This window comes from Somniosus microcephalus, chromosome 11 (assembly GCF_052327205.1).
Source record: "Somniosus microcephalus isolate GS21.2 chromosome 11, FLI_Smic_1.0, whole genome shotgun sequence".
Classification (NCBI taxonomy): domain Eukaryota; kingdom Metazoa; phylum Chordata; class Chondrichthyes; order Squaliformes; family Somniosidae; genus Somniosus; species Somniosus microcephalus.
The window spans coordinates 173,657,587-173,675,826 of NC_140997.1; positions in this window are offsets into that span (position 1 = coordinate 173,657,587).

Genomic DNA, 18,240 nt, shown 5'->3' on the forward strand with positions numbered 1-18,240 from the left:
GCAACTATAGAGTTATGAATGACTACCATTTTGTTACTAGGCTCTTCTGTAAAACACTTGTTCTCTTCCCCCCCACCCTCCCCCCCCCCACTATATTAGCCCAAATCTGTTTCCACGTTGCCCTTCTCTGTCAGAAAAGAGAAAGGAACCATTTGCAGTCCCAGAAGGTCTAGTGACACTGTCATCTTCTTGGTGCACCTTGCTGGAGATAGTCGAGTGATACAGGAAAGGCACTGTTGTTGCTCAGCTTTCTCGCCTTTCCTCCAGTAAACTAACTAACGTTAAAACTTCATCCTTTGGGGAAAATTCAAGTGCGAACATCAATTGTGACAGTGATTCAAACTTGGTTTCCCCGGATAAGAGTACAACAATCTATCATTCTAGCTCCTAGGCCCCCTTGAAGAACATTCCTAACTGATGGCTGATTCCTAAAGTGTAATATATATTTCGCAGCCATAGTCTAGTCCCTGAAGGCAGATCAGAAACCCATTTGTCATGCAGTCTAAGGTAAACCTAGTCTAATTTTTCTTATTTTCAAAATGTGGTGAAAATAAAAACTGGTGACCTACAATATTTGTTGAGATTAGGCCTAGAATTGCCTCAAAATGAGTTACGCCACCTTTCAAAAGGTGGCCTAGAGAGGGAGTTACACGTCAGTTTCCAGGCTATGCTCACTTGCATTTGTGTTGGTGCAAACATTGGTGTACAACTCGTGTAAATTGGGTGTAAGCAGCTGACGTGCCTTGAAACTTTGTGGTGCCTTTAAAAAGACAGTTCAGCCTGCACTCCACAGCAGCTGACTTGGGTGCAAGCACGTAAGAGAGGAACAGTGCCTGGCCCTTTCACCTCACGCTCAAATAACTTCACCGCATGTCTTAGCACTAATTTTTATTGGTCCTGAATTTCCGATTGGAGGCTTCCTGCGGGCGGATGCCTCCAATTGGAAAAAAATCTACGAACTTACCTGCTGGTTCCGTAGATCCCAAGGCGTCCGATGCTGGGCCTCTCCTCTTTGAAATGCACAGTGGCCCATGTATCCCGGGGCGCATGCGGTTCGCAAGCGTCCCTGGGATCACGTGGGCCATGGCGAACCAGTAGAAGAAGGAAATCCCCCTTCATACTTTTGACAGGGCCGTGCGGACAGAACTGTCAAAAGTATGAATGGGGATGACTGTAAAAATGCACCAACACACTGAAATAAATAAAGAAAAACCATTACATATATAAAATTAATTAAAATGCCATTTAATTAAATATTTTAAACAAAAATGTAATTTTTTGAAAAATAAATGTATATGTTTTTAAGGGGCTAAAAATAACCTTACCTGATTTAAACAGGCTTTTTAATGTTTAAATGATTGAAAAAAATTGTTTTAATGTTATTTTAAACTCTTATGCTGGTAAAAGCAGCATAAGAGTTGTACACCAATGTTTGCTTTTACCAGGCGTAATAATTTGACAGTTACTCAGCGGGCGGAAGTTGTGCAAAAAGAACAACTCTCCACCCGCAGAGGCCCTTCTCCAGGGCAGGTGGATGATCTGTCAAGAGAATTCTTGACAAATCGCAAGTGCCAGGTTTCAGCACATGAGCTTCGCATGCCTGAAACCGGCACTTGCACGGTCCCTACGGGTGCGTACACACCTCGTATGCAGACGTGGGGGTCGGAAAATCCGGCCCATTATATTTGTGCAGAATTATGACTGCGCTGACGCCAACTGGATCCCGAAAACAGCAGGGTTTGGCACCAAGCCCGAGACGAGGGGCACAGAACCTCACTAATTCAGACCTCCAAGCCCTCCTCAAGGTAATTTTGAAGGCAGGAAACGTAGACTCCTGGGTGTGGAGCCACCCAGAAATGTAACTTGTGCCACCTGGAGGCACTGAGTGCCAACTCCCTCACCCCCGGGACTGCAGACCAATACAACAAAAAGTGCAATGACCTTACCAAGGAAGGCAAAGTAACACACTGGGCACTCTCTCCTTTTCTTCCTTGCCCACACTGGGAAACAGCGCACTCCTCAATTTCTTTAAGAAATAGTTCCACAACTAACCCTTCACAATGCACTCTGGTTAAGGATGGCCCTAACTCAACATCTTGCACTATGGCTATCCATATTCCCTCACAGTAATTACTTATATGCACAACCCTAAAACTCCTTCCTACAGTTTAACAGCCTCATACCTCAAACTTTGTACTTCTGCTCTGCCATGTCACTTTGCACACACTCCCCAACTGCTAGCCTTCCTCTCATTAACTCTATCTTCTTACAGGACAAATTGTCACACAATGCCTACCAAAGACAGACCACCTGAGAGACATCCCCACTCTTAAGCCCATCACCCCTTCGAGGACAAAGCCATGCCGCTTGTGAGCATTCACTTGGCTTGATTGGTTAGTGACTTGCTGGTTAATAACTGAGCACCTACACTGTTGCCCTGGCATCCCTCTGAAGCACCATATAGACAGAACCTTCTACCTCTTTCTTTGCCTCCTTAATGCCAAGGGGGTAATGGTCACCCATTCTTATCTACTCCCCCTCCCCCCACTTCCTACAGATCCACCACAGCAATAGGGGCCACAGGAAGAGGAAGATGATGATGATGATAAGGAGAAGGAGGAGCTACAGAGTTTTTATCTCCACATTTTACATATTGCGGCAGCGATGATGATGATGATGATGAGGATGAGGAGGATAAGCAGCAGCCAACCTACCAATTATAGCTGCTTCGTCCTGCGCGGTCTCCCTCTGCCCCAACCCCGTCCTGCACACTTACTTCCTCTCTCCCAGGCACCAGCCCAGGCTATCACCCAGAAGTAATTATATAGTGAGTAGGTGGCACTGGATGATTCACAGAGCATGAGGTAACCAGGGGAGTGAGTGACAGCAGAGACTGAGGAAAAGGCTGCCAATTACTTTGGAGTCATGGGACCCAGGACTCATGAGTACTTGCCTGAAAAGAAGAATTTTTGAGGCATTTCATGACATGCTTCCTCTGAGGTTAATCTCTGAAGATATGCAGCAATTGACAAGCCTTTGCAGCTGTCCCTTGAAACAACATCACAGCGCTTTATCTTTCTTGCAGGCACCAATGGACGAAAAGCAGCTTAATTGGAATTGGCAGCAGTTTCCCAGCTAAGAAATGGCCAGGCCTTCACAGAAGCTCAGACTGCAGAGGACAGAAAGGAGAAAACCATGAATTGTGGCTTCTAAACCATGGCAACTGCTCTATCTCAAGGCTTTTAGGATTAGCTAGCTGCCATTAGACTAGCCATCCCGCTGACTAGTGGTTCCAGGGCCCAGTGGGATGACGATGGCTGAAGTCCACCTACCTGATCTAGCTGTTTCTCGGGACAGTAGCACATGCCAGGCCTTCAGCCTTCCCCTTCAAAGCACCATGCCAGTGGAACGTGGGCAGCAAGGCCAGGCTGCCCAGAAGCAAGCTCCAGAGCTGCAGCCAGCAGCCCTTGCCTGCCAGGAGCAAGCTGCCGTGAGCTGAGGCCCACATCAGTCCCACAGTGCCATTTGTGGTACATGAGCAACCTACCACCTCCCACAGTCATAACCCTCAGATGGCACCTAGAAGAAGCACAAGAATAGGTAAAAGGCACATGTGGACACCCAGGGGAAGCATGCTGTTAAGAAATAGTAGGTTGTTTGTCTGCACTTTGAAATTCACTGTATTAAAATAGAATGTTCACTGAGGTGGCACTTGGTTCTTGATGAAAGTTAGATTCATACACTTATGTGGTGCTGACACCTTCAGTCAGGTGATGATGATTGCAATGGTCATGTGTTGTCATGTGATAGGATGGGTAGTGGTTTCAGAAAATGTCCCTTTATTTGAAAATAGGAGAGAAAGAGATAAGGCTGTTGTGCCAATTGTAAACTTTGTTCCACAGAAGATAACTTCAGTGATGACATGTGCTCTGATGCCTCGTGTAATAAATGCTGCCCGAGTCTCATTTGCTCCATCCTGTGGCGCTCCTCTTCATCCATGATAATAGCATAGAGTGTTATATCCATAGGAAAAATTATACCTGCTCCTGAGATTCCCTGACTGTGGATTTGAGGGTCCAAAAATCTTCCGGTGGCCCTCAATGGAGCACAAAATCAGGCAAGTGCAAACATGTGTCCGACTGCCTCGTTTCTGCCAGGCGATTTAGATTAAAATTGGAGCCTATGTTTCTACTGTGTAGATATTCCCAGCCCCTTAGCCTTTCCTTGTAGCTCAAGTTCCTAACCGTCACTATCAAGTTGTGTTCCTTGGAACCCTCTCCAAAGCCAGGATGACCAATTGAACCATGGCGACCAGAATTGCGCAAAGTATTCTTTTGGCGTTAAACCCAGTGGGCTACATAAACCTCCTGGGAGTTATGTTAAACCCCTTTGGCTATACATCCTAAGATTTTGTTTTCCTCCCTTATTGCTGTCACATATTTTGCTAATGTTTTCAACAAGCTATTCCCAGATCCCTTTCCTATAGTCTACTGCCATTCACCTTGTATTCCATTGCTTATTCTCCTTTTTTTCACCTTGTATTTGTCCACATTAAATGGCATTTGCCACTTGTCAATCCAATCTATTCAGCTCCCTCTGTACTTGGTTTGCATGATATTTGCAGCCACCTCCACCCCACTTCACCCACAGTTTTATAAATTTTACAGCTGAAGAACGCTTTGTTTCTAACCCCACTTCCAAATCTTTTATTCACCGGCAGCTCGCGCAAAAAGAATTAATGAGGCCCGAGATTAAACTTTGGGCCAGCCTTGGACCTCCTGGTTGGGACGAGTGCTGGCTGCAAGTTTTGGGCCAAAAGCCTGAAAATGGACCCAGACAAATTCCCACTCCTTGGACTGCATTCCCAGCAAAACCAATTGAGGCTGAATCAATTTATCCCATCAAAATGAAGTTGGATAAATATATGTTTGAGAATGGGATTGGGTATAGACTGAGATATGAATCTACAAACATATTGAAAAGCAGAGTAAAAAGAAATCAGGCTCATCAATTCTCACCCTCCCTGTCGGATGAGGCACATAGAGTCATAGTCACAGAGTCATAACGGCACAGAAGGGGGCCATTCGGCCCATCGAATCCATGCCGGCTCTCTGTAGAGCAATCCAGTCAGTCCCATTCCCCTGCTCTCTCCTCGTAGCCCTGCAAGTTTATTTCCCTCAAGTGCCTATCCAGTCTCCCCTTGAAAACATTGAGGCCTAGAAACTCATTATAGCCACTTTTGGGGCGGTAAAGTCGGGCGGCCGCTAAAGTTTGCGCCTGGCGCAAATTCGAGGCCACTTCGCCGATATTCATTAGCTTCGCCTTAAGAGTTTGCTCGAGCGCTAAAACTGGCGATGCACGGCTCTCTTTAGGCGCTAAGCCGGAGGTGCTGAGCGATACCGCCGAGGCCGGGCGCAGCGCAGATGCGACCATTTCTTGATTGACAGCAGACACCCTGGCGCCGGCCAGCTCTTAAGGGGGAAGGGTCAACTTGGTCTGCTGCCACGCCCTGCACACTGGAGCCCTCCAGCTAGGCCTGAACACTGCTGCTGGACCCATATAGCGCCTCAAAGTATGGAGAAGGCCCGTGAACGAGCGCAGCGCTTCTCAGAGCTTGATCTGAGGGTGCTGGTTAGCGCTGTGGAGAAGAGACGCCATATTTTGTTCCCAGACAATGGGAGGAAGCCGCCGACCCGTGTCTACCGGAGAGCCTGGAGGCATGTCGCTACCAGGGTGACATCGAACAGTGAGGTCCCCAGGAGCGCGGTACAATGCCGCAAGAAACTAAATGACCTCGCCAGGATTGTCAGGGTGAGTACCCTTTCCAGTGTCCTCCTCATCCTTGCATGTGCACCTCACATTATGGGCAAAGGGACCTGAAAGCCCTAATGGCCAGCCCTCATGCAGCAGCTATGGGTCAGTCATGAACATCAATTGCACATTGTACACTTAACACACTGGCCAGGCTATTTGACCATGGGAGGCAGTGCACACAAGATCAGGGCTACACACTGGCTAGGCTATTCGACCATGGGAGGCAGTGCACACAAGATCAGGGCTACACACTGTACTTAGAGGCCGTCCTTTCTCTTGCAGGCCAAGCTGGCCAATAATAAGAGGAGCCGGACTGTGACCGGGGGAGGCGGACCCCAGATCCAGCCGCTCACCGAGCTGCAACGGCGCGTGGAGCGCATCATGGGTGCCCGGGTGATTGGCCCCGTTGCATCTGGAGATGCCGACCCTGTTCTGGGCACCAATGGTAAGGACATCATTTTTTGGACCTCTCTCGTCCCACTTGCGCATCAGATCTACATCCTTTGCCACTGTCCGACCAATGCGCTGAATGCCACCACTCATGCACCCCTCGCTGATGCCCTCTCCTCACTCTAAAGCTACTCTTGTGCCTTCCTGCTTTCAGATGGTGAGGAGGAGGTCCCTGAAGTTGCCAGTGACAGCCCCTCAGAAGAGGAGGAGGAGGAGGAGCAAGAGGAAGGCGGCCCATCAGGGGAACCCTCAGCCGCGGCAAGCCATGCCACTGTAGGGGAGACGTCTTCCCTGGAGGGGAGCGTGGGGGAAGTGTCGGAGGGGAGTGTAGCTCCTGGGACCAGCGGCCTGCAGAAACGCGGGAGGGGGGTGGGAGCTCAGCGGCCTTCTCGCCAGAGGGGGGAAGGGTCGGAGGGGAGTCCAATTGCTGGGCCCAGCGGCGTCCAGCAACGCAGGAAGGGTTGGCCAGCTCGGCGGCCTTCTCCCCAGAGGGAGAGTCCGGCCTCCAGTCCGGAGACGGTCAACGCCGAGGAGATGCGCCGCCTCGAGGACATGTCCGCGGACTCGGCGCGCCGGCACACGGAGCTCATGGGGGTAGTGTCACGGATGCCTGAGGCCATCGAGTCCCTGTCTCGGAGTGTGACCGAATTCGGGGCCTCACAGGCCACCAGTTTGGCGGAATTCGGGGCAGGTCAGGCAGCGACTGGCCAGGTGATCAGTGGTGCCGTGCAGTCACTGGCTGCTCTGATGCGGTCACAGAACAGGGCAACATGGGCACTCACTGCTGCCACACTCGCTGTGTCAGCCAGGCATCGCCAGGGCACCCGGCGCGCTGCAGCAGCACAGCGGTCTGTCCCTCGGCAGATTGCTGTGCATGCTGCAGTGCTGGCCCGGGCGAGTGCCAGTGTCTCAGGCGACCAGCGAGCGCCTGCCATCCGCCAGCTTGCCCCCATTCCTCCAGCCGCCACTGCCACTCCCCCAGTGGAGCTGCCACGAGCTGCTGCAGCGACTGATGCTGGCCAGCGACAGCTGCAGCATTCACCAACCGGCCCCTCGAGGGCCAGACCTCGTCTAGGCCGACCCCCAAGGGCATCTGCCGTCACGACATGTGCCCCTCAGGAGCCTTCCCCCAGCCTTGCAGCAGCCACTGGCCTCACTTTGAGGAGGAGCAGCAGGGCGTCCAGGGGCCGGCAAAGTTTGCAGAGGGCATCGCCCTCGCGGGACACAAAGTAGAGGTTGTGTCCAAATGTTGTGTTTTGTGGAATGGTTGTTTTTTGAAGGCCGAGGATGAGGCCATTTTTATTTACATCTTTGGTTAATCCTCCCCAGGTTGTGGGAGTGACTCATGTGTGTGAGTGTTTTTTGGGGGTTTCGTGTGTTCTTGGTTTTCATGTGGGAAGGGCCCTGAGTTTGTACAATAAACCATTTTATTTATTCACATTGTCCATGTTTGATCTTTGAAGTGTTTGTTGCCTTAACCGGCTGAGGGCTTGCGCAGCGGCTGCAATCATGTTCTTTCATTGGCACAAGCCATTCCCTGACAGGGGGGCCTAGAAGTGACGTTCAACAAGCCGCCAACGGGCGGCCCTTGGACCTTCTGCCTCCCTCCTGGGCTGGTACTCCTCGTCCTCCTCCTCCTCATGCTCCTCCTGCTCCTCCTCCTGAGGTGGTGGTCCAACGTGAGGTGGCAGTGCCTGAGTCCTGCGGATAGCCAGGTTGTGCAGCATGCAGCAAACGACGACGAATTGGGAGACTCGCTCCTGCGAATACTGGAGGGCTACCCCGGAGCGATCCAGACAGCGGAACCGTTGCTTCAGGACGCCGATTGTTTGTTCAATGAGGTTCCTGGTCGCTTGATGGCTGTCGTTGTATGCCTCTTCAGCGGGGGTCGTGGGCGCGCGGAGCGGGGTCATGAGCCAGGTACACAAAGGATAGCCTTTGTCCCCGATAAGCCATCCTCTTGGGTGAGGCTGTGCCTGGAACATGTCAGCCACAGTTGTCTGTCGCAGGATAAAGGCATCGTGGCTGCTGCCTGGAAAGCGGGCATTGACAGCTAGGATGCGCTGCCTGTGGTCACACACCAGCTGTACGTTGAGGGAATGGTAGCCCTTCCGGTTGCGGTAATCCTCGGCATGCTCCAGAGGTGCCCGCAAAGCCACATGCGTGCAGTCAATGGCGCCCTGCACCATGGGGAAGCCCGCTATTCTTGCAAATCCCACTGCACGCTGCTGCTGCTTGCCCAGGGTCATGGGGAAGGAGATGAATTGACGTCTCCTTCTGAAAAGGGCATTGGTCACCTGGCAGATGCAGCAATGCACGGCGAACTGGGAGATGTTAGCGATGTCCCCAGTAGCGGATTGGAAGGAGCCGGTGGCATAGAAGTTGAGAGCCACCGTCACCTTCACTGCCACCGACAGAGACGTCCTGCGCATCAGCTGTGGACGCAGATCTCTGTGAAGCAGCTGACAGATGTCTGTGACCACCTCCCTTCTGAATCGCAGCCTCCTAACACACTGCGCGGCAGACATGTTGAGATAGGAGAACTGCTGGCGGTATACCCTGGGTGGGTAAGGCCTCACTTGGCGACGCCTGTTGCCCCCTCTGCGTCTAGCCAGGGCTGCCACTCTCTCACGGCGTCTGTAAGCCCTTCCGACATAAGGCTGAAACTCAGCGTTGGCACCCAATGCAGCCCCCATAATATGCTGGCAAACACTGAGATCTCAATGAAGGCAAAGAGAATTGCACAGCTCTGGCCTGAAGCCAAAAAGACCTGTCCTAGTGTTGGGCCAAAGCAGTAAGCTCTCTTCCTTGGTCTCTCTCCAAAAATCCGTTGCACAAGAGTGAATGCTGCAAAATGGCTGCCATTTATAGTGCAGGGTAAGTGCCCTTTAATTTGCGCTCCCCGCGGCCCGCCTCGGCTGTGTACCGTTCCACTTCACAGTCGTTAGGGCCGCCCGGCGCACAATGGGGCGGCGCGAGTGAAGTTCCGGTTCCGGGCACACAAAGGGCGTTGCACGACGAAATGACATCATGATCTGCGCGCGCAGCTGAGCGCGCGCAAAGACTTTGCGCCGGCGTTAAATGTCTACTGAAGTTGGGGCGAGGCGCAGATCGCGCAGCGCCCGGGCGCTAAGCGCCTAGCGCTCGAGATCTGCTCCTCCTAAGGCGCTAACGCCTGGCGCAGCCAACTGAATTTCTAGGCCTGAGTGTCTCCGCTTCCACCACTTCCGTTGGCAGCGAGTTCCAGGTCCTCACCACTCGCTGCATAAAAAAGTTTTTCCTCACGTCCCCCCTGTATCTCTTGCCCAAAATCTTAAATCTGTGTCCCCTAGTCCTTGTACCATCAGCTAGTGGGAACAGCCTTTCCCCATCTAGCCTATCCAAACCTGTCATAATCCTGAGCACCTCTATCAAATCACCCCTCAACCTCCTTTGCTGTAATGAAAACAAATCCAGCTTCTCCAACCTATTCTTGTAGCTAAGATCCCCATCCCCGGAACCATTCTGGTAACTCTTCTCTGCACCCTCTCAAGGACCTTCACATCCTTCCTAAAGTGTGGTGACCAGAACTGGACACAATACTCCAGTTGTGGCCTAACCAGTGCTTTATAAAGGTTCAACATAACAGCTCTACATGGTTGAACTACTTTCCCAACACTGGTGATGGTAACCCCTGGGGAGGCCAAAAAACCTGTGGAAAAATCTCTGGGAAATTCCTCTTAGTCAAAAGCAATAAAGCAAGCTTTGGGGATCAATGTTCCCCATGTCCTCTGGAATATATGGTTGTACAAGATCGGAAAGACCATTGGGAGTCGCAAAACTGCATGCCCCACTTTAGCGCCTGTACCCTTCAATATCTCTTTCTGCCAAAATGTATTCATCACCCTCTCGAAATTTATAACATCATTTGCTTCTGTTGCCTCCTAGGATAGGCTATTCTACATATTCAAATTGTCAAATACTCCATGCAGCATGATGGTCCTTGTGCTGGGGCAGGAAAGGCAGTGCTGTGTGTAGAGGGCAGTCGACTAGTGTTGAATCATGCAAAGAAAAAGATAAATGTATATCCTAGGGTTTTTCTCAATAATCTTTGGGGATCAGTAAATATTTATGCAAAAATTTATGAGATTAAATGGGTGGGGTAGAGCCCATTTAAAGTGTAGACTGTGCATGATCTGTGGAGGGATTGGACTTACAGAGTCAAAGCCATTCCTTGTTGCATGCTTTCTCATGTTATATAAAGGGTGCCATGGTGCTCTTTTCCAAATATAGTCTTTGAAAAACAATTATTTTGAATTGTTGCAGTAATTGGTATTTTCTACCGTAGAAGTGTTCCAAAGACCCAAACAATATACACAAAAGGTACAACCCTGTATTAGTTTACTTCTTGAAGATGGGAAGTAAAATCTGCTGCAGCAATTCATTATACACATTCAGGTCTTAGATGTCTCCATAAAGATGTTGCATTTGACAGATATGTTTTAACTTCCATTACTCATATGTTAGACTCAGTCGAAAAAGATGGGCATTTCTGTTTTATCAGAGTCCTCTGTAACAAAAGTGTAAACATGACTTGGATAGTGATCACTTTAAATGATGAAGCAGTTTAATAATTTTTTTGATCTCTTTTTCTCAGCTCATTTTTATCTGTTGCTTGTAGGCATGTTTCAAAAGATGAAGGGTGGAATCAAACCCAATGTTGATTTTAAAAAGAAAATCAGAAATTTAGTGCAATAATTTTTCCCTGAAGATGTATTTAGATGCATTAATTGTATATGCATGATTATGGATCAAAGGCAATTATCATAGAATCATAGAATGGTTACAGCACGGAAGAAGGCCATTCGATCCGTCGAGTCCGTGCCGACTCTCAGCTAGTCCCACTCCCCTGCCCTTACCCCGTAGCCCTGCAATTTTTTTTCCTTCAGATACTCATCCAACTCCCTTTTGAAAGATAAAATTGAGTCTGCCTCCACCATTGTTTCAGGCAGTGCATTCCAGATCTTAACCACTCGCTGTGTAAAAAAGTTTTTTCTTACATCGCCTTTGGTTCTTTAGCCAATCACTTTAAATCTGTGTCCTCTGGCTCTTGACCCTTCTGCCAATGGAAACAGTTTCTCTCTATCTACCCTGTCCAGACCCCTCATGACTTTGTAAGAATAATACAACTGGCTTTATATATCAGTGCATTATCAGGTTAATGTTTACTGGAAATGTTTTGACAACCAAGTGTTCATATTTAAACAGTTTCCAATTTGAAAACAAATATTTGGAATATAAAAATATTTACATGCCAAGTGTAGTGATGAATGCTATAGGGTATTTTTTTGCTGTTGAACATCTGTTGATATCACAGCTGGCACTTTTTCCTCCATCAGCATAAATATCTCAATTTTTTAATATTTACGATAATGTTCTTGCATACTAATGACGCAATCAAAAAATATCGGGGCATAATTAGTTACTATAAAGGTACATGTTCTGTAAATTAATGGGAATCAATGAGATAGCCATAATATTTAACAATACATCAAGTAGATTAAAAAATAAGGCAGTATTTCTATTGTATATACCATGTTGAAAAGATCATCATGAAGTCAGTGACAGAAAGATTGTAAAAACAGCAAAGACTTATGACTGCATGAAAATGTAATGTTGCTGAGCGAATGGACTTCATACACAACAGACAATGGCAAAACTAGACTTTAAGGGCTGGATTTTGCTGGCGCTCAGGGGGCGGGTTTGGCGGCGGGTCCACTGTCAAAATAGCAAAGATTGACAGCGGGTAGGAAATCCACTGTCAACCTGCCTCCTCGCGAGTCTCCCAGGCGTCGGATCTGTCTGCGCAGAACTGACCCAATACCAAGTGGTGGGGGAGACAATTGAGCTCATTAAATGGCTTGTTAACAGCCAATTTAATGGTATTTTGAGGCTTCCTTCCAATTTTATGTGCTCTCCCACAGGTTACCCATCTGTTCGGGGAACACGCCAGCTCACTCTGGTGTGAGTTGATTCTGCTCTGATGTTTCTGATAAGCTGACAGCTGTAGAAGTGGTGTAAAGGAAGCCATGTTGCAGATGGTCAGTTTCAGAGCACAGAAACTGTTGGGTACTGCATTTGTAAGACATATAGGGGAAAGGTTCGGTTGGTTTGCGCCTCCCGTTAGCAGCTTAAGAGGGCGCTAATGGGGCGCAAAGCAACTGGTGCCCGGGTGCGGCAATGTTTACGCCGCTCGTGAAATTAACCAGACATTTGCGGCGGCGCTAAACACTACCACCACAATCTTCTGTCGAGCGTGCAATGCCCCGGTAGCGCCCCGGACCAGATATTGAGTGGCGCCACCTGCCTTACTGCCTGCCGCTAGCAACAGCAGGTTGAGGGGAGCGTTTTGCAGTCGGGAAGGGACTGGGGGAGAGCTATTTAAAGGCGACTGCTTCCTGCCTTTTTTTGTTGGCGACAGTTTTGCACTGCGCATTCTGAGTGAGAGGGAGAGACTTCTGGAGATATTCAATGCTGTGTTGAGGAGTTTTGGGCACTGAGCAGCACTTTGCGGGTTCATTTTGATTTGATCTTCCTTGCATCAATTTAGAAGAGACTCTGGGGGCTGCACTCTGAGCTCTTTCCCTGGGCCTCTCCATTGTTCTTTCCAGCAGATTTGATGTACAGGTCTCTCCAGGCCAAGATTCAAGGCTGCAATGAGCAGGGTGTGGATGGAGAGCAAGATCGAGTCTCCCCTTTAAGAACTGGCCAGCGCCATTGTGTCTGTGTTCCATTGCTAACTGACATCACATGAGCTTCGCCAGCGCTCTGAGATAGCGCCTCGCTCCTCGGCGTTAGCGCCTTAAGAGAGGAGTGTAATGCCTGATTTAACGCTCCAATCACCTCCAGGGGCGATAGAAGCCAAGTTTGCAGTCGGAGGCGATAATTAGCGCCAGGCGCTAAACTTTGCGCCTGGCCGATAATTGCGCCCCAAATGGGGCGATACCGAATTTCTCCCCCATAGAGATTTCTTTAGCTTGCAAGTTTTGAACCAGCTGTATGTCCAGTGCCACATCATTGGAACAACCTCTCTCACCATTGACAGATCGCTTCTGTCATCTCACCTGCAGCTGAGATCTATTGTAGCAACATTGGTGCCTTGCTCCTCTGATTCCTTCCATGCTCAGTCCCAACACCAACATTACCAGGCACACCAACATCACCAACCTTCTCCGCTAACACCTGATGCAGCACTGGACACAGGGCATCATCCCCTGACAACATTGCTGCCCGGGAGGCCAGTGATGGCATCACCATGGCCAGATTTACTTCACTTCACGCTGTAAACCCTAGCGGCCACATGATGCGCCAGGTTGACACCATCCCACAGCAGCACCATAAAGCATCCCTATAATGTCCACGCCATTCCATGCACACTCATCACTATAGCGGGGGTGAGGGGGAGTTATGTCTCAACATTCACTGGAACTCAGTAAGATACTTCTCAAGGTGCGCACAGATCTGTCCAATAAGGGGCAGTGTTGAAAATATAGATTTTACTGTATGACTACACATTACCAGAAACTTCACATGGACATTGGCTAAACCTCTTAAGTGCCTATCCTTGTGTGTTGTTAGTTGGTATGCTTGCAGTATGATGAGGGTGAGTGTGAGGGTTGGCTAGTGAGATGGGGAAGTGATAGCGTAGATAGAGAGGGATGGGTGGAGGTGCAAGGTAAGTTGGTGTGAGTAAGGGTGTGCAGGAGAAGGGTATGGAAGGCAGAGTGATGGGGATGTGTTGAGTGGCACAGCAGGGTGAGTTTGAGTGTGGCTTTGCAGTAACATTTCGTGATCCACTGAGATCATTGAAAGGTTGGCACCACTACAGCCAGGGACCCCTGACGACATCCCTGTTTTTGCCCTCCTGTGCAATGTACAATCAGGCTGCGTTGGTGTCCTGGGGAGGCCTCTTCTGCCCTTGGAAAAGAAGAGAACCTTCCTGCAGGCTGTGACTCCCCCCATAAGCATATGGAGGGAGTCATTGGAGAGCCTGAATGTAAGGGCCAGATTTTCAGTGTGCCGTGAGACGGGCTTTTAGGCATGCGGGGGGGGCAAAAATCCCGAATTCGGGGGTCCCGACACCATCCCGCCCAAAACCCGCCTCCACGTAAGTTTCAAAGGAGGCAGGTACCCGCCCCGCACTGGGACCCACGGTGGGAAGGGATTAGTGCCAATTAACTGCCTGTTAACAGGTAGTTAACAGGCAGTTTTTAGCCTAATCCCTATTTTGAGGGGTGTCGTGTGGGATTCGTGACGGCTCCAAACCACGCCAGGTTAGAGCAGGTGGGCCGTCGGGTTGACGGACTTGGAGGGGTCGAGATGTCGGTGTACAGGTGAGTGATGAGTGCATGAGTGCAAAGGTAAGTGTGTTTGGTGTGTCTAAAGTGTGTAAAAAAGTTTAAATTACCTGTACTTACCTTAACAGCCTTTCTTCCTCTCAGCGGCGGGAGTCCATCACTCAGCCAGCACTGAAAGCTGAATGGCTGCAAACTGTCAAAACTTTCAGTGCCGGTGACAGTTCTAACTGAGTCTGCGTAGAAGGACTCAGGTTAGAAGTCAGACTGTCAGTGTTTGACAGCTTCAAACAGCTGTGAAACACTGATATTTCATCTGTCAAAAACTCTTGACAGATGAAATTTCAGTCTGTGATGTCACCTGTTGCCGGGTGGCCCTTAATTGGCCTGCTGAGCCTGCTGGGTGGGCTCAATAAGGTCAATCAAGGGAAAATCGCGTCGATTGGCCGGATGTTGATGGAGACGGGACTAGAACCGAAAGTTGTAGTCCCGCCTCCTTCCCGACTGCTGAATGAAAATCCAGCCCTAAGTGTCCACCTTTGTGCAGTGCTTGTCATTGTTTGCAGCACCGCAATGCTGACAAACACTGACAGAACAACTATCAAAATCAATGTGGCTGTGGTCCCTTTAAGGAAACCGGCTGATGACGCATCATCAAATGATGTCATCAGACCCGCTTCTGTTAATTGGCCGAGAAGCCCGCAGGGCGGGCTTAACAAGGCCAATCAAGGGAAAATCCCGTTTACAGAGCGGCTGCAGCCGGGAGCGGGAGCAGGGCCGGAACCCGGCAAACAACTATCCCGTCACTATCCCGACACTGCTGAGAAAATCCAGCCCTAAGTGTTTGTTCTTTTGTTGCTGTAATGGAATATAGAAGTGAATACTCGCTCTTAATTCTATGGTAAGAAGCTGCTGTTGCTCCATAATTTGGCTTGTGCCCTGCACTTGGCATTTAACTGAATAGAGTTTGCATACAAAATGATTCCATCGTAACCAAAGCATTCCGAGACACCACCTTGCATCTTATTATAAAAATATATTCATACTTCATGACTGAAACCAGAAAGGGAGAATTAACACCAACAAAGAACACAGCGAGGGCAAATTAGATTTGTTGTGTAAACAAACAACTCCGTTAGAATCTGTTTTACTTTGCTGAATCTTGTGCCAAAACCTCATTTTATCGATATTGAATTACTCTGCAAGTGATATAAAAATGAGCGTCCACAGCAAGTATAACAATTGCAGAATTCTGGCATTAATAGTCGGGGGGGAACAAAGACTAATAATATAGTATTTTTCTTCATACATATTTCTTTTTCTCTTTGTTACACTTGTAGGAATGATCTGTATATCTCCCTTGTGGAATGTAAATTGCATAAAACATAATCCCATGGGGTATTCTCTATTGATACAACACATGCCAGCCTGCAAAGTGCTGTATTAGGTGTGGTACAATATTTGTCCTCCAAGTGTTGATAATGCTGAGAATAGGATATGGTTACATACTCCCCAGAGACATAGATAAATTAAATGGGCACTGCCTTCATAGAAGAATGTTTGGCAAACATTGTTTGGGCACACAGGGAGTGAAAATAAAATAGAATTCATGTCATGTAGGCTGAGTTATTAATTAGCTAGTTCTGCTGGGACAGAGAGAACCAGCCAGGGTCACTGCTCCTGATTGATAACCAATAATGCACTGGCATTGTTTATCTCATTGCGTCAGATTTTGAAAATATATGAAAAAAGGATTTCAGTCTTTATGATGCCCTAAACTCACTCTATCTACCAAACCTCTGCAAAAATAAATTTAATGTCTTCCCTTTAAATTTATGCCCTCTAGATACTGACTCACTGATCAGTGAAAACCATTTTTTCCAATTGACCTTATCAATGCCCTTCATAATTTTGAACATCGCTATCAGATCTCCTTTTAATCTTTTTTATTCTGATGCGAATAGCCTCAGTTTCTCCTCATAACTAAAACCTGTCATTCTTAGAAAATCTCCTTTATACCCTTTCTATGGCCTTGACATCTTTCCTAAAGTAGGGTGCCCAAAACTGGGCGCAATATTCTAACTGCCTCTTGTTGTACCATCTGCAAACTTAGATAGCTTGACCCCTCTGCACAAGTTCAGATAATTTATTTATATTTATCCTTAGAGAGAGAGAGAGAGAAGTAGTTATTCCAACACTGATCCCTGTGGGAACACCACAGTTTACAGCCAACAAGTCTGTGAAAACATCTATTAATCGCTATTCTCTGTTTTTTTGTACTTCAGGAAACTTCTATGCTGTAATATTCATTTTAATGGCCCTGAAATTGCGGTCAGTGGCGTAGTTAAGGAGTACACTGCCAACATCTGAATGAAATCCGCACCTTCCTGCTGTGAAGCCCCAAACGAAAACTTGCTTTGAAATACTACAGAGTTGTGCACAGCGTAGTAGCCCATGGATCCCAGGGGCGCACTGTTGTGTGTAAGTGTCCCTGGGATCACATGAGGCGGTGCTCCTTTCACTCAGCCAATCAGGAAACAGAAATCTCCAATGCCCAACATCAAATTTTAAATTAAACAGTGTAAATATTTATTTGACAAGTGCAGTACTTGGCTTTAAAAAGCACAGGGAATACTTTGGAGTAAGTACAGTTATTTACTGGAAGACTCTGCAAGATTAAAAAAGATTAAAACATCTCATCCCTCAAACTGAGCCTTTAGAGCTGCCTGGTAGGTTGTTCGTTTTAAATTATTTATACATTTTTCTCACCCCCCCTCACCTTACACTGTGCAAACAGGCCCTTACGCCTGTTTGCACCAGCCATAAAATTTTCCAGCGTAATTACTGTGCTGTTGATGGGCAATTAGCCCAACTACTCACCAGCAATGAGGATTTGACAGTCACAGTGGATGATGTGTCTAGTTGAAACTTGACAGATTGCAAGTTCAGGATTTAGCGGAAATCCCGAACTTGCAGTCAATTTCAAAGGCCATCATACTGGCCACAAATTCTGCCCCAATATGTTTAAGTGTTTGATAAAATGAAAAGTTTTTGAAGTACAGTGACTTGTTGTTTAGGCAGTTAGCCTTTCTGGGTCACTGCTTTCAATTTATCCAGTGACCTCTGAATGTCTGTGTTGTGAGATTGTTGAGTGAAGCCAGGATGAGGCTCAGCTGTGATATTCAAATGGTGGAATAACTCGCCAAAGGTTAATGTTTGTGTTCACACATGGGGACTTAGGTGAGGTATCAGAGACTTTGTGGCACAACCAAAACCCCAGCCAAAGTTACACCTCCGAGACAAGGAGGGAAAATACTGCAATTTGGAAGTATACAGAAAATATAATCGGAGTGAAATTGAACATGGGCTGGAATGCAAAACAAACGGAATCACATTTGCCGCCCATTGTCCAACATGCTTGATATTCAATTCTATTGAAGTCAATGTAACTGGATATTGGGCGGAGCGTATAACAGGCGACTGGTGCAATACCGCCTGTTTTGCATCAACGCCCTTGTCCAATTTCACCCCCAACATTTTGGTGTTGCTCTCAAAATAATACTGATATTTAAGATTAAACGCAGCCTGACACCTTATGGTACAGATAGGAACCATATAAGAATATAATAAAATTGAAATGTTT